This window comes from Canis aureus, chromosome 18, assembly GCF_053574225.1.
Source record: "Canis aureus isolate CA01 chromosome 18, VMU_Caureus_v.1.0, whole genome shotgun sequence".
Classification (NCBI taxonomy): Eukaryota; Metazoa; Chordata; class Mammalia; order Carnivora; family Canidae; genus Canis; species Canis aureus.
The window spans coordinates 58,075,775-58,089,905 of NC_135628.1; the positions used below are offsets into that span (position 1 = coordinate 58,075,775).

Below are 14,131 nucleotides of genomic sequence, written 5' to 3' on the forward strand. Positions count from 1 at the left end.
TATTTATCCATGAGAGACACACAGAGAGAGGCAGAGACGCAGGCAGAGGGAGAAACAGGCTCCCTATGGGGAACCCAATGCAGGCCTCGATCCTAAGACCTTGGTATCATGAGCCTGAGCAGATGCTCAACCACTGAGCCACCCGGGTGCCCCTGGAAGTTAGAATTTGGATCACTTTTTTGCTCAGTGAATTTTATTTTTTTAACCAGTGTGGATTCAAATAGGTATGTGGGACAGGAGCTCAGCAGGACTCCACATCTAGCAGCAGGCAAATCCTCCCCTGGAGAGCTGAAGGAAGGTGCTGAATACACCAGCAGAGGCAGCCTCAGGCTTGGCTCCCCACCATGTTTCAAGGGGCTGGGGAGAGGGACATGGGGAAGGGAAATCAACTCTCTCCAGCAGCATCTGACTTCGTTCCCATGTCCTTGTATTTCAAGAAAATAGCTCACTAGCCATTTTGCTCTAAATTCTTGGATTATCAAAACTTTTTTGAGGTTGGACTGAGGCTTCTGATGCAGGGATCTTAGCTGTAAGAAAGGATTTGTGGCAGCTTCCACCTCCTGAAGGACTATGAGGTCACAGGCGTGTCTGTCTGTGGAATCCTTTCTAATGACAGGCCTGAATCAGGCTTGGTGGGACTAGCACAACAGAGGTGGGAGCAGAAAGGAAAGACAGGAGCCCATAGGAGCTAGTCCCTGGCGAGCCACTGCAGAGACAGAGTGCTCTGGGGGAGACCCACTCTCTAGTGCCCTTCGGCTCTCCATGGCCAGGAGCTGCTGGTGTTGGTGATCCCGTCCTGCCCTAAGTATCGACTTCCTAGGACTGAGCAGGGTCTGCCTCTAGCATACATCAGGGTGGCTGGGCAGAAATGTGCTTCCTCCAGGTCAGAGGTCTCCACCGGGTGAGGTCTGGCTTGCCAGTAGAGCCACCTAGTTGTCCTCAGAGCTGCTCTGAAGCTTGCCTCAGAGCTTGGCTTGCAGGATAGCTGGCTGCGAAGCCTCACCAAATCTAGATCAAACTCCAGCCCCAGGCCTGCTGGTAGCCAGGATCTGGGGATCTTTTTACTGCCAGGTACTCTGTGAGTCTAAGTAAGACTCGAGCATCCTGGATCCAGACGATGGGATTCCTGTGGGCTGGCCAGAGAAGGTGACCACAGCCGGGTTGAACGAACAGGAGGGGAGGCTGTTCCAGGGAGGAACCTTTTTTTTTTTTTTTTTTGTAGCTCTAGCAGATGATGAATATTAGCTAAAGTTACTGAGGTGATCATTTTGCAATATATGTGCATCAAGTCATGATGCTGTACACCTTATACATACACAGTAATGTTTATCTATTCTTTCTCAATAAGACTAGAAGGGGGGGAAATGATAAACATGGATGTTTTTTGCAAGTCTACATGAGCAGAGAGGGGGGTAGAAAAACAGGATGGGAACTAGACTATTTCCACAGAATCCTTTCCAACCAGTGTGTTTTATTTGCACGTTAGTTTTTGCAGTTTACACCCAGGATGTCTCAGAGCCGCAGAAAGGACCTTCACTGAATCAGCTTCCGTAACAGTGTTTGTCACAGCCAGGACTTCCAAATTCTCATGGGTCCTAACCACGGAGCAGAAGTCTTGCCACCAGAGAAGACACTGATTGCTGCTTCCTGGTTCAGTGGACTGGAGGGGATCCGGGTTGAGTGCATACAGTTGAGTGATGGTCAGGGTGAGATGAGCCGGTCACCAAGACTGTGGGGCAAGGTGAGGCCCAGGCCTAGTCAGGGCAGTCTGCAGGAAATCTTGGGCCTGGAGTGACCGTGTGGCTGACAATGTGCCCTTACCAGGGAGGGGCATGAGAATGACAGAGAAGGGCCTGGAGCCAGTGCAATGACTGTCAGTGCAGTGACTTAGGAGAGGAGCCCATATTCCAGCGGGCGACCACCACGCCCGAGGATGCAGATGCCCGCAGCCTGCCGGCGCTTCAGCCACGCTTTCCCACCCAGTCTTCAAAACGGTTCTGAGACGCGGGTATCATGGCCTCCGTTTTGCAGATGGTGAGCTGCTGGGCTACAGGGAGGCTGCGCGACTTGCCCAAGGATCCACCAGCAAGCGGTGGAGCCAGATTCACCCCGGGAGTGTGGATCTAGAGCCCACGCCGCACCTAACCGTTAGGCCTGACTTCCCCTCAGGTCAGGACCTGAGGAAAATGCACAGCAGAGGACAAAATATGGCTTTGCTCATGGGACACCGAGTGCACGCCTTCTACGTGGCTGCGGAGCCTGGGGATGCAAGGGGGAGTGGATTCTCTAAACTAAATAAACTCCTAAACTAGAGAGAGTGGCAGCATCTAGGGCTCGCCCGAATAGCCTGTGCAGAGCAGGAGCCTCGTGCCCTCGTGGCACAAATGCGGGCAGGGAAGCCGGAAAGACCAGGGTGAGGGCAAGTGTCCTCACCAAACCCCAGCCCCGCGGGCAGCTCACCACCCAGGGCCTTCTGAATACACAGCACGAAGCAGGCACTGATAGCCCCGTGCAGGGCGCAGCGGGAACCAAGGCCCATGGGACCAAGAGACCCTGGCATGGCCCGAGAAATGGCAACTTCCAGCTTGGCTGGAGGGAGGGATCTGTGCGGGACAGAGCCAGCTGCTTCTGGAAGTTTGGCACCAGTTGTGAAGAGTTTGGGTCTGAAGAAAGGGCACCTGCTGTGGGCCTTCAAGTGGAAACCTCATGATCAAACTTTCATTTTATAAGAGCTTTATGAGAGGCATTCCAGCTGGAGACCCATGGATGGGAGAGCGTCGTCATCCGGCTAAAGATGGAACAGGTCTCACTCAACCTGGTAGTGGGAGGGGGCATCCAGGGAAGGGTTTGGATGCCAGAACTGCTCTGAGGACAGAGGTTGGCCAACTGTCAAGGTGGAGAGCAGTGAGAAAGAAGGAGGAGGCCAGAGGATTCCCAGACTTCTTAGCCGGGCAGATGGTGATGTCATTGAGCAAGACGTAACCAGGGACAGTGACTTCACTGCCTCTCAGGTTTGGTTCCCAGGTGGCAGGGCTTTCAGTACGTTCAAGGAGGTTCCCACACCGCTGCTTCCATCAGAATCAGAATCATCTGGCTTGTTTGGTAAAGATCCAGATTCCCAAGCCATTCACGGAATCTGTGGGGACGAAAGGGTCCTAGATAATCTTGATTCCTTCACCCACCCCTGCCCACCTGGTCTCCATCCCCTTAAACATCAGTGCTGGGAACATAATAAAAAGAGCAAATTTTAGAGGGAAGATAAGGAGTTTGGCTTTAGAGGTGTTTGCAGATGTCCAATAGGCAGTTAGATATTATAAGCCCGAGCTCAGAAAAAAGCCACTGGGGCCGAGGTGGATATAGAGATTTGAGAATATAACTGAAGGAATAATTTGAAATCGTGTATGATTTCTCTCTTTTGCCTTCACAAGTCTATGACCTTTATAATATCCTGCCTCAGGCAACCGTATGTCTGGGAAGAGATTAGAATTTGTTACAGAAGGATTGCTTAGGACAAAGCTAAATTGATATTCAACTTTTGACATTCAAAATAGGATTATGGCAGGACAATAAACTTTAAGCTAGGACTCCCCTCTCTTGAGGGGAGGATTCACCAAATTCCTTTACTGCCCTCTGTCCCTGTTGGTTCCTTTACAGCTAGGCCCCTGCCCTGAATTTTGGGCTCAGATAGAAATCTGTAAGAGGGTAATATGACATAAGGAGGCCAAAATAAACGGCTGGCTGGATGGGGAGATTTAGGGGAGAAGGAGAAGATGGTGGATGTAGGAGGGGCACGGGGGGTGGGGGGGACGCTGAGGATTCTGTAGCCGATGGTAGTAACACTGGGCCCCAGGTGGGCAGACCCCACAGCAGCACCAGCACCACATAAGAGGCCGGCCAAGGTCATATCCTGGAAAGCCAGTGACCTCATCAGAGGACTGGACAAGCACATCCACCGCCAGGGGCCTCTTCTAGCAAAGATAGGCCATGGCAGCTGAAAGACTGAGCATCTTAATCCAAGAAAAGCTGAACAGACACCCAAGAGACTTGATAGTTACCCAGCCTGATTAAGCTCCATTAGTCATGTGAAAACTGCAGTTTTTAATCCTGTATGTCGAAGATGTAATGTGGACTAAATATTCAGCTCAGCAGAGGAGTGTGTACATGGTCATAGAAGCTCTGAGAATAACTGGATGTAGCTGAGGAATGTGGGAGGAGTGAAAGCAGAGGTCAGGTGGGCGGCCAGGTGCAGAGAGGCTGCAGCTGGTGGTGCCTGAGAGCCTGGAAGCCTCAGTTCAGGGAGCCCATGGTGAGCAATGCCGTACCCTCGCAAGAAGGGAGGCAGGATGAAGGGGAGAGGAAGGCTCATTTGATTAGATGGTTGGGAGATGCCTAAGAAGCAGGTGGGACTATTGCTAGGAAAGAAAGGTGCCAGGTAAATCCTGGTGTTGAGTGAGTGGGTGCTGGAAACAGCTGGAGTCAGTGCGTCCTTCATAGGCTTGTCCGTGGGGTAGAGGCAGGTCATACACCTGAGGACGATTTGCAGGGTAGTGGGAACGGTACCGTGGGGGACCTGGGCAGAGAGAAGGGATGCGACCAACCAGAGAAGATCAAGATGCTAGGAAAACAAGAAGCTGTCAGTGTGCAGAGTCTTGGGGAGAACACGAGAAGGAATGACCATGAGAAAAGGTGACTCTGGGAAGGAGGAAAGGGCCTCTCTCCCTAAGAAGGCCGACCAGCGAAGAAACAGGTGTTCTCAGCTGGAGATGAGGGTTTACCCATAAATGAGGCTAGAGACACGTCTCCCTCTCCTTCCTTTAGTGACCACAGAGTGAGGCCATTTGTAGGTGAGGCTGCCCAGATGGGGAGGCGTCAGGAGAGGGGGGGTGGAGAAAGGCAGTGCCATGTGTGGGTGACGCACCTGTATCCTTGGCCTCCACTCCAGGCCCATCTCACGTCAATGGGAGGGACACTGCCCCCAACGCTGGGGCTCGGGGACTCACATTCTGGGAAGTGGGCACAGTGGAATGTTACAGATGGAGGAGATCAGGGAAGCGGGTGGGGGGGGGGCGGTGCTGGGAACAATCCCCAAGGTTTTGTCATCTTAATTCCTCGGTAACATACTTTTATGAATAATTTTTACTTATTGCCCAAAGAACATTGTCAAACCAATAGCAGGATTTTTTTCTCCTAAATCAAGCTTCTATTTTCCCAACTTTCTTCTCAGTCCTAATCCTAATACTCTTGCGACTTTTATGTGTTTTTTTTTAACCACAGAGCACAGAATTCAGCAAATTGCATTTTCTGAAAAAATGGCTAGAGCGACATTGCCAGTCCTGCATGCTGGTCCAGAAACTTGTTGGTCTCTCATGAAAGGTGGAGTCTCTCTTCCTGCCCCTTGAAGCCAGATGGGACTTTGTGACTGTCTCAAGTCATGGAAATGAGGTGACACAAAATTTCTAAGACAAGGTTCCATAAGGTGCATCGACTTCCACCTGGCTCTCCCCCTGGGCCCTCTCAGCCTTGGAGCCCAGCCACCACATTTCAAGGAAGCCCACCCACACACAGGTGTCCTGGCCAAAAGGTTCAGCTGAGGTCTCAGCTGCCTGCCAGCATTGATAACCAGACATGAGCAAACGAGCTTCGGACGGTCTGCGCTCAGCTGAGGCCCTAGGCATTGTAGCTCCAGAGAAGTCATGCAGTTGTGTCCTGTCTTAAAAAAAAAAAAAAAGGTGGTTTCATGCCATTAAGTTTTAGGGTAATTTTTTTGCAGTCATGGTAACTAAAACACATAGATTTGTTTTATAACTTTTGCATTTGTTAGCATGAGCATTTACTCATGTTGCTTCATAGCCATTATTTTATTGGCTGCAAAATATTTTGAATTAATGTAGTATTGCTTATTTAAATATTGTGCCATTTATTCTTGGCTATTTGGACTGCTTTTCATTTGTCATTCTTGGATAGCATTTTTTTTTTCTTTGAACTGCTTCATTGGGACAAATTCCCAGAAGTGAAATTACTTTTGGGTATGAACATTTTTATGACTCTGCAGATGTACTACCCAGTTCCTTCCCAAACAAAATCGCATCAATAGATTTTTGCCATCCATTGTGTTTGGCAGTTTTGGTACATAAAGCCACCTTGAATTTGTTTTGAGTTGAAGTGAGGTGTAAATAAACAACCACCTTAAAGAAAAGCCTTTAATGTCATGGGCATTATACACCATCACTGCTTTTAAGTTTTGCAAATTTAATCAGGGAAATTGTATTTTATCCTTGTTATAATTTGTATCTCAATACTCAGGGTGAGTATTGAAGCTGAGATTTTGCTATATTTTAGGTGGTTTTTCCATATTTTAAGAATGGTAAAAAATTGTTTTGTACATGGAAGTATCTATGTATATTCTTTATCCAATAATATATTTATAAGAGCTCTTGATGTCAGTGTTTTTTAACTATAAGTCACAGTTCACGAGTAGATTATGAAATCAAGTAGGTGGTTCACAACGATCATTAAAAAAACTAGAATAGAGTAGAATAAAAACATAAAAAATTGTTCTCTGACTGTATTATCAGAATTAAATAAAAATACAATTTCACATATAGTGTGTTTTTTGTGTGTGAAACTCTTGTTTCAGCTTCAAGTGTTGTGGGTCATGATGCAGAATTTTAAAAGTTGGCCTTTTAAAAACAGATTTATTAGGCCCTTTTCATATTGATATAAACATTTCCCAAGCTGTGTCTTACCTTTTTATATTGGATTATCTTTCTTTTGTACCATTTTAATTTTTCATGGGGCCTGGCCAGCAGTCCTCTGCAATTCCTTATTTCAGTTGAAAACAGAAATTCATCTTGTTTCTACAAAGCTGATAAATGATCTGTCCCGTCTTTTTGTCAACTCAATTCTTACTGAAGTGTTCTCTGGACACCCCTGAACTTATAAAAATTCATGTCAGCTCAGCAAAATGCAAATGGGGAGCTCGGATACAGATGCTCTCATGGCATGGGCAGATCAAGAATATGCCTTAATCATGAAAGCACAGGCCTCGGTACTCACTTGCCGTGTCAGAGGTTATGTTGCCTCAGCAAACTGAAGCACAAATGCTGCATAAGCAAATGTTTTAATTGTCATCCAAAGGTAGCTACAGAATGACCAGCAAACTTGAAGAGAAAGCAAAGCTGAAAATTCCCAAACACTTGGAAAGAGTCAGAATGATAAGGGGAGCTGAGTTTGGGGATGGATATCAGTTGGAGATTAAGAAAATGATAATAATACTCATGGCTAGTTATTATGTATTTTCCAGGCTCATTTACTCCTCGCCATCTCGTGTAAAGTTGATCACGATTTGCATTCTGCAGGTGAGCAAATGTCAGTCCTAGAAAGCTACGTGACCTACCTGAGGTTACTCAGCTGGCAGGTGCCCGGGATTTGAACCTCAGACCCATGCCACATCCCACAGGGCAGCCAGGGCTTGAAGTGAAAGGTCAACGGTGACTGCCTGGGGATGGTTACTAACAATTTTGGAGTCTCAAAGGAATGCTTTTATTGCCCTATGGGGAACCTTCCAGATTTCCCCTTCCACTCCAGGGAGTTTTTTTCAAATAACTGGATCTAGTCACTGAGTATAAAAGCAGCTGCTAACCTGTGCAGTGCTGGAGATACACAGACCCATGTTTTGTATTTCATCTATTATTTTGCTGGATGGACTCCGTTCAGGACATGAAAATTCCTAATGTTTCCAGGGCTCAAAGAGGCCGTGGAGACCGAGGCTCGGGGCACAGATGCGGCAGCCCGAGAGCCTCCTCACTTATAAGATGGGAATAATAATAGTACATTCATTCCTGTCGCAGACAGCACCCGATCCACCATAAGCGATACACTGATTATTTTTATGATTGTTATAGAACATAGTTATTTCTTTAAAGTCAGTGCACAGGCATCACCCACTTTTCAAAAGTTCTCATCGCACCACTTTGCTTTTACGAAAGACCTACATTAGTACTTATTTTTAACTGAAAGAACTCCAAAGAGGATTTTCCCTTTTACAAAAAAAGGCCAAGAGGGACGCCTGGGTGGCTCAGTGGTTGAGCATGGGCCTTCGGCTCAGGTCATGATTCTGGAGTCCCAGGATCGAGTCCCACATCTGCTTCCCCGCAGGGAGCCTGCTTCTCCCTCTGCCTGTGTCTCTGCCTCTCTCTGTGTCTTTCATGAATAAATAAATAAAGTCTTAAAAAAACAAAGGCCAAGGGTGTAAACAGTGTTCCATGAGCCCCTCTAGAATCAGCGTGCACCCTGGCACCCTGCCCCGGGAGGGTGTCCCCACCAACCTCTGCCCCAGGAATGACACCCAGCCTCTCAGCATCCGGCCACCATGGCTGTGAACCATGTCTGTGAGCACCTGCTTTATCTCATTTTATTTTGGGCATCTGTTAGCAAGGTGTGTCCTCAGCTTGGGAGAGGTTAGTTTCATTTGAACGCTCAAACGAATTCCATATAAATTAATGACAATCGTTCCTTCGATTGATACCCTTTTGGCTTAGGAAGGTTTTCTTTTTTACGTATAAATTTATTTTTTATTGGTGTTCAATTTGCCAACATATAGAATAACACCCAGTGCTCATCCCATCAAGTGCCCCCTCAGTGCCCGTCACCCATTCACCCCCACTCCCCGCCCACCTCCCCTTCCACCACCCCTAGTTCGTTTCCCAGAGTTAGGAGTCTCTCATGTTCTGTCACCCTTTCTGATATTCCCACTCATTTTTTCTCCTTTCCCCTTTAGCTTAGGAAGGTTTTCATAGGACTACTCTACTTTTAGATGGTGGGGGAAACCCGGCTTTATATTAGTTATACTTTGCTTTCTCTGGATTTTAGGATATCATCTAGTTTTATTAGCAGCACATGTATAGAGTTTTTGTGCTGATGTTTGTAAGTTACATTTAATCACCTGGCATTTTCCTAATCCTTTAGGTTCCCATGTACATGCTATTTGGGGGGGGTGACCATATATCCTGGTTTACACTTGCTGTCCCAGCCTAATTATTAATAGTGCCCCCCTTTCAATTAAAAAGTGTCCTGGTTTGGAGGCTACACCATATGGCCATCTTATTTGGAGAACTGCAAACACTCTTATCCCTGGTCACTGCTACATTATACGATCTGGGTCAGGAGGACCAAAGCGTGGCATAGAATCAAGGGCAGTGGCTCTTACTTTTCATGTCAAGACCCCGTGGGTGGCTACAGAAGCTTCAGAACCCATTCTAAGCATATTTTTAAAATAAAAATTGTAATAGATAATGTAATATTTTAAAAATAAATGTAATAAAAACGTACAGGATTACAGAGGAATTCCATAAATTTCAGAGAAAGCTATCAAAATGTTGAAAAAAATGACGTGGCGAAATATATATATATATACACACACATATACTTTTATCAGCAATAAATAACAGATCTCATGACTGGCTTGATAGCTATTGTAATTTCAAAGCAGTGACGAGCATAAATGATATTTTGAGATATCTGTAACCATGGCAACACGATACATAAACGCCTGTGATTTCTATTCGTGACAAAGTCATGGCATTTCTGCTTTTTTTCTGTATTCTGTATAGAATAGAATTCTTTCCCTGACCAAGTGCACAGACCTCTTGATTCTGTTCAGGCCTCTTGTGGGCTCCACTTTAGAAACCCCTGCACTCGGGCGGCTGTTTGTGGCACCAAGAGGGAGACAAATTGCACAAAGGTCAAAAGAAAAGAAAAAGACTGAAATGATCATAGGTTTGGAGATGGGCACAAGAAGTGGAGGCGAAAAGTAATGTGAGGGGTTGCCAGGATGTGGATAAATTGAATAAAAAGGGACAATGGGTCTGTCACTGCCTCTGCTGACAGGGCGAGTAGGGACAAGTATAGACCATCCAGGATACAGCCCGCCAGGAACACGAATTTGCAACGTGGCTCCGAATGTGGACTCTGAAGTCTGACACACCTGGGTCTCCATCCTAGCCCTGCCATTTACCAGCGTGTGCTCTGCGCATTCATTCACTGCTCTCTGACTCCGTTTATCTTATTTAGCAGGAGTAATAATACCTATCACACGAAATTGCTTTGAGGATTAAATGAGATGATGTGTGTAAAAAGCTTGGTGCAGTGTCTGGGATATTTTTACTCGCCCTCCACCAATAGTTCTAGCAAGAGTATTGTGGTTACTATGGAGACCCACTTCCCAGAAGTAAACAAGGCTCCTTGCAGGTCACTAAGCGTCACTGAAACGTTGGGGTTGACTCGCATGTGGCCAGCAGAAGGCAGCAAACACCACACTATAGGCTGAGGAGGACACGAGAAGGCAGTGGTGGATGTGGATGGAGAGACAGGCCCTTCTGCTCCCACAGAATGAATTCGATGAGCTAGGCTCCTTCTGCCCCCTTGGCTTGGCCCTCAGTGGCCGGAAGGTTGTTCAGCCCCTGTGCTAGGCACTGTCAGGAATGTTCTGGGCAGGCTGCAGGCCAGGGACTGGGCCAGACACCAGCTGTTTGTGTCTACCCCATCCCAGCCAAGCAGGGACTGGAGAGAGCCATATAACTGGGTCCCGGGAATAATTCTGCATGCAATGCATGCCTCTCAGTCTACTCTCACTTACTCCCCCCTTACACTTATCCTACTATCTACCTTTTCACCTGCCCTCCAGGTCATCCCAGGAGCCAACAGGGTGTGTACTGGCTGTGCCCAACCGAGGAGCATCCAACCTGGGACATACCGCTCTGCTCTCTTTCCTTCCACAATGAGGAAATAATTGCCTTATGCTATCCTGTCCTGAATAATCTGGAAGGCTTTTGAACTAGTCACCTGTGAACATATATAGAGAAATCACCCCTATTTTATAGTGGTTGAGAGTCGGCAATTGGTGTCACGATCTATCTCCCCATCCTTTTGCAATCCTTCTCTGAAACATCCCAGAAATGAGGTGTGATTCAGTAGGATGCCAGAACACTGGGCGCGAAAGAGGCAAGTCGAAGCAAGTATTTGTTAAACTGTTGCTAAGGGGAGGTTCTTCCTTCCTCCGAGCCACTGATTAACCTCAGAATCATTCGTGGATCTGTATCTTGAGGTTGGAGTGATCTCCTTTCCTGTGCCCCTTAGACGCCCAACTAGAACATGGAACTAGGGGCAGCCCCGGTGGCGCAGCGGTTTGGCTCCACCTGCAGCCTGGGGTGTGATCCTGGAGACTCGGGATTGAGTCCCCCGTTGGGCTTCCTGCATGGAGTCTGCTTCTCCCTCTGCCTGTGTCTCTGCCTCTCTCTCTCTCGTTCTCTCTCTCTTTCTCCGTCTCTATGAATAAATGAATAAGATCTTAAAGAAAAAAAAAAAAAAGAACGTGGAATTAGGTCTCCAAGAATATTCCCTGAAAGGGACTAAAACTTGGGAAATGAGAGAGCCCCTAAGAGATCCAACTTGATTCTCCACTCAATGATTTTAATTTTTCTGCAACTTTTTTTTTTTTTTTTTAAGGACCAGAATAGTCCTCACAAAAGAAATCTGATACGGTTCCAACAAAGAAAGCAGATAAAAAGGAACTGGCTCTGGTGGAGGCAGGAAGGGGAAGGACAGAGGAGACCTTGGCCACCCCTCCTTGACTCTCAGCCCTGACCAATAAATCTGAATCTCCTTGAAAATGCTCTTTTGAGATCCTTGGCTTCCCAGTGGATGATAAACCAGGGTAGCGTCTGGTTCAGATGAGGCCACAAATTGAGGGTTGGGGGTATGTATCCAAAATAATTAATGTAGACCAAGATAGCACCAGTGCAGGCGACCTGTAGGAAAAGAAAACTGGATAAACATCCGAAGACATAAGCTTTGATCTGGCTGTTCTACTAGTGGTCTGGCTGGTCTTGACAGAGTTGCTTGGCCCCTCTTACGCAGTGAAAGCTGAAACCATATGGCCTCTGAGATCAGGCCCTTCCAGAGACAATATTCTTGTCCAAATTGGCTGATTTGTGGTGACTGCGAGGGAAGCCCACACGATTCTCTCAGTGCCTGGGTCCAGGCTGGGAGCCTCACTGCAGGCTTATATGGAAATGTGCAGCAGGAATGTGTTTATCGGGACGCCTGGGTGACTGCCTTAGTGGTTAAGGGTCTGCCTTCGGTTCAGGTCATGATCTCAGGGTCCTGGGATCAAGCCCCATGTGGGGCTCCCTGCTCAGCGGGGAGCCTGTTTCTTCTCCCTTGCCCTTTGGCCTGTGTTCTCACTTGCTCGTGCTCTCTCAAATAAATAAAATCTTAAAAAAAAACCCACAAAGGAATGTGTTTATAACCATAGGCCCCTGTCCAGGCCCTATGCTGGTCTTTGTGGCCTCCCCACTATACTGAGCTATGGGTATGTACCTGCCGCCTATGGCCAGTGCCCCCTTCTCTGGTCCCTATGGTGCTGTGCTCTGGTTCCACAAAAAACATATCTGACTTCTCTCCTGGGTCTTCAGGCTGACCCTTCCCTCCCGGGTACCAGTTACCCAACATGTATGTGAAAGTCAGTGGAGAATTCTCTTCAAAATCTGCTGTCTCATGTCTAACCATGTCTCTCACTTCCTAATGCCACTGCCACTATTCCTGGTTCATAACTCAGCACACCTTGCGTATGACTAATGAACGAGTATCTACACAGCATAGCGAACCAAGATCAGTAGGAGAGGACATAGATTTTTTAAAAGATAACTCTGTTTTTAAATAAATTGATAACATGTCTTTGGGCACTCACAGTTTTCTGTGTCTAGAATTAAGACAGCCCTAAAGGGGCCTCTGGATGGCTCAGTTGGTAGAGTGCATGACTCTTGATCTTGGGGTGCTAAGGGTTTCCTTTTCTCCACACCCTCACCAACACATCATTTATCTTTTTTTTTTAATAATAAATTTATTTTTTATTGGTGTTCAATTTGCCAACTTACAGAATAACACCCAGTGCTCATCCCATCAAGTGCCCCCTCAGTGCCCGTCACCCAGTCACCCCCACCCCCGTCCTCCTCCCCTCCCACCACCCCTAGTTCGTTTCCCAGAGTTAGGAGTCTTTATGTTCTGTCTCCCTTTCTGATATTTCCCACACATTTCTTCTCCCTTCCCTTATATTCCCTTTCACTATTATTTATATTCCCCAAATGAATGAGAACATACACTGTTTGTCCTTCTCTGATTGACTTCCTTCACTCAGCATAATACCCTCCAGTTGAATACCCTCCACGTTGAAGCAAATGGTGGGTATTTGTCGTTTCTAATGGCTGAGGAATATTCCATTGTATACAGAGACCACATCTTCTTCATCCATTCATCTTTCGATGGACACCGAGGCTCCTTCCACAGTTTGGCTATTGTGGACATTGCTGCTAGAAACATCGGGGTGCAGGTGTCTTTTTTTTTTTTTTTAATAATAACCACTCCAATAGGTATGAAGTGATATCTCATTGTGACTTTTTTTTAAAAAATTTATTTCAGAGAGAATGTGTTTGTACGTGGAGGGGCAGAGGGAGAGTGATAGAGAGAGAGAGAGAAAATCCTCAAGCAGGCTCCCTGCTAAGGGCAGAGCTTGACTCAGGAGGATTCAATCCCACAACCCTGAGATCATAACTTGAGCTGAATTCAAGAGCCGGCTGCTTAACCAAATGAGCTACCCGGCGCCCCTCTCACTGTGATTTTGATTTCTATCTCCTTAATGGTTATGTTGAGCACCCTGTTAGGGCTTGTTGGCTATTTGTACATCTTCGGGAAAATGTCTATTCCGGTCCTCTTCCCGCTTTTTAAACAGATGGGTTTTTTTGCTTCTGTTTTTGTCTTTGCTATTGCCAACTCCCACTCCTGAATTTTGTTGTTTTTCTGAAATTTTTTTAAAATTTTTATTTATTTATGATAGTCACGGAGAGAGAGAAAGAGAGGCAGAGACATAGGCAGAGGGAGAAGCAGGCTCCATGCACCAGGAGCCCGATGTGGGATTCGATCCCGGGTCTCCAGGATCGCGCCCTGGGCCAAAGGCAGGCGCTAAACCGCTGCGCCACCCAGGGATCCCCTTTTTCTGAATTTTGAATATGATTCTTTGCTCTTTATGGTTTTACGATCTGTGATTATATCCTTACAAAAATGTACTATTTAGTTT

The 14,131-nt window shown here is 46.7% G+C and overlaps 1 long non-coding RNA gene across 1 annotated transcript; it reads left to right on the top strand.

The window, feature by feature from the left end:
* The first annotated feature begins 10,236 nt into the window (after positions 1-10,236).
* Positions 10,237-11,679, top strand: LOC144288384 (uncharacterized). The gene is made up of 3 exons (XR_013356321.1): positions 10,237-10,448; positions 10,685-11,001; positions 11,506-11,679. It is a non-coding gene; the product is annotated as an uncharacterized LOC144288384 (long non-coding RNA).
* Positions 11,680-14,131: the final 2,452 nt, after the last annotated feature.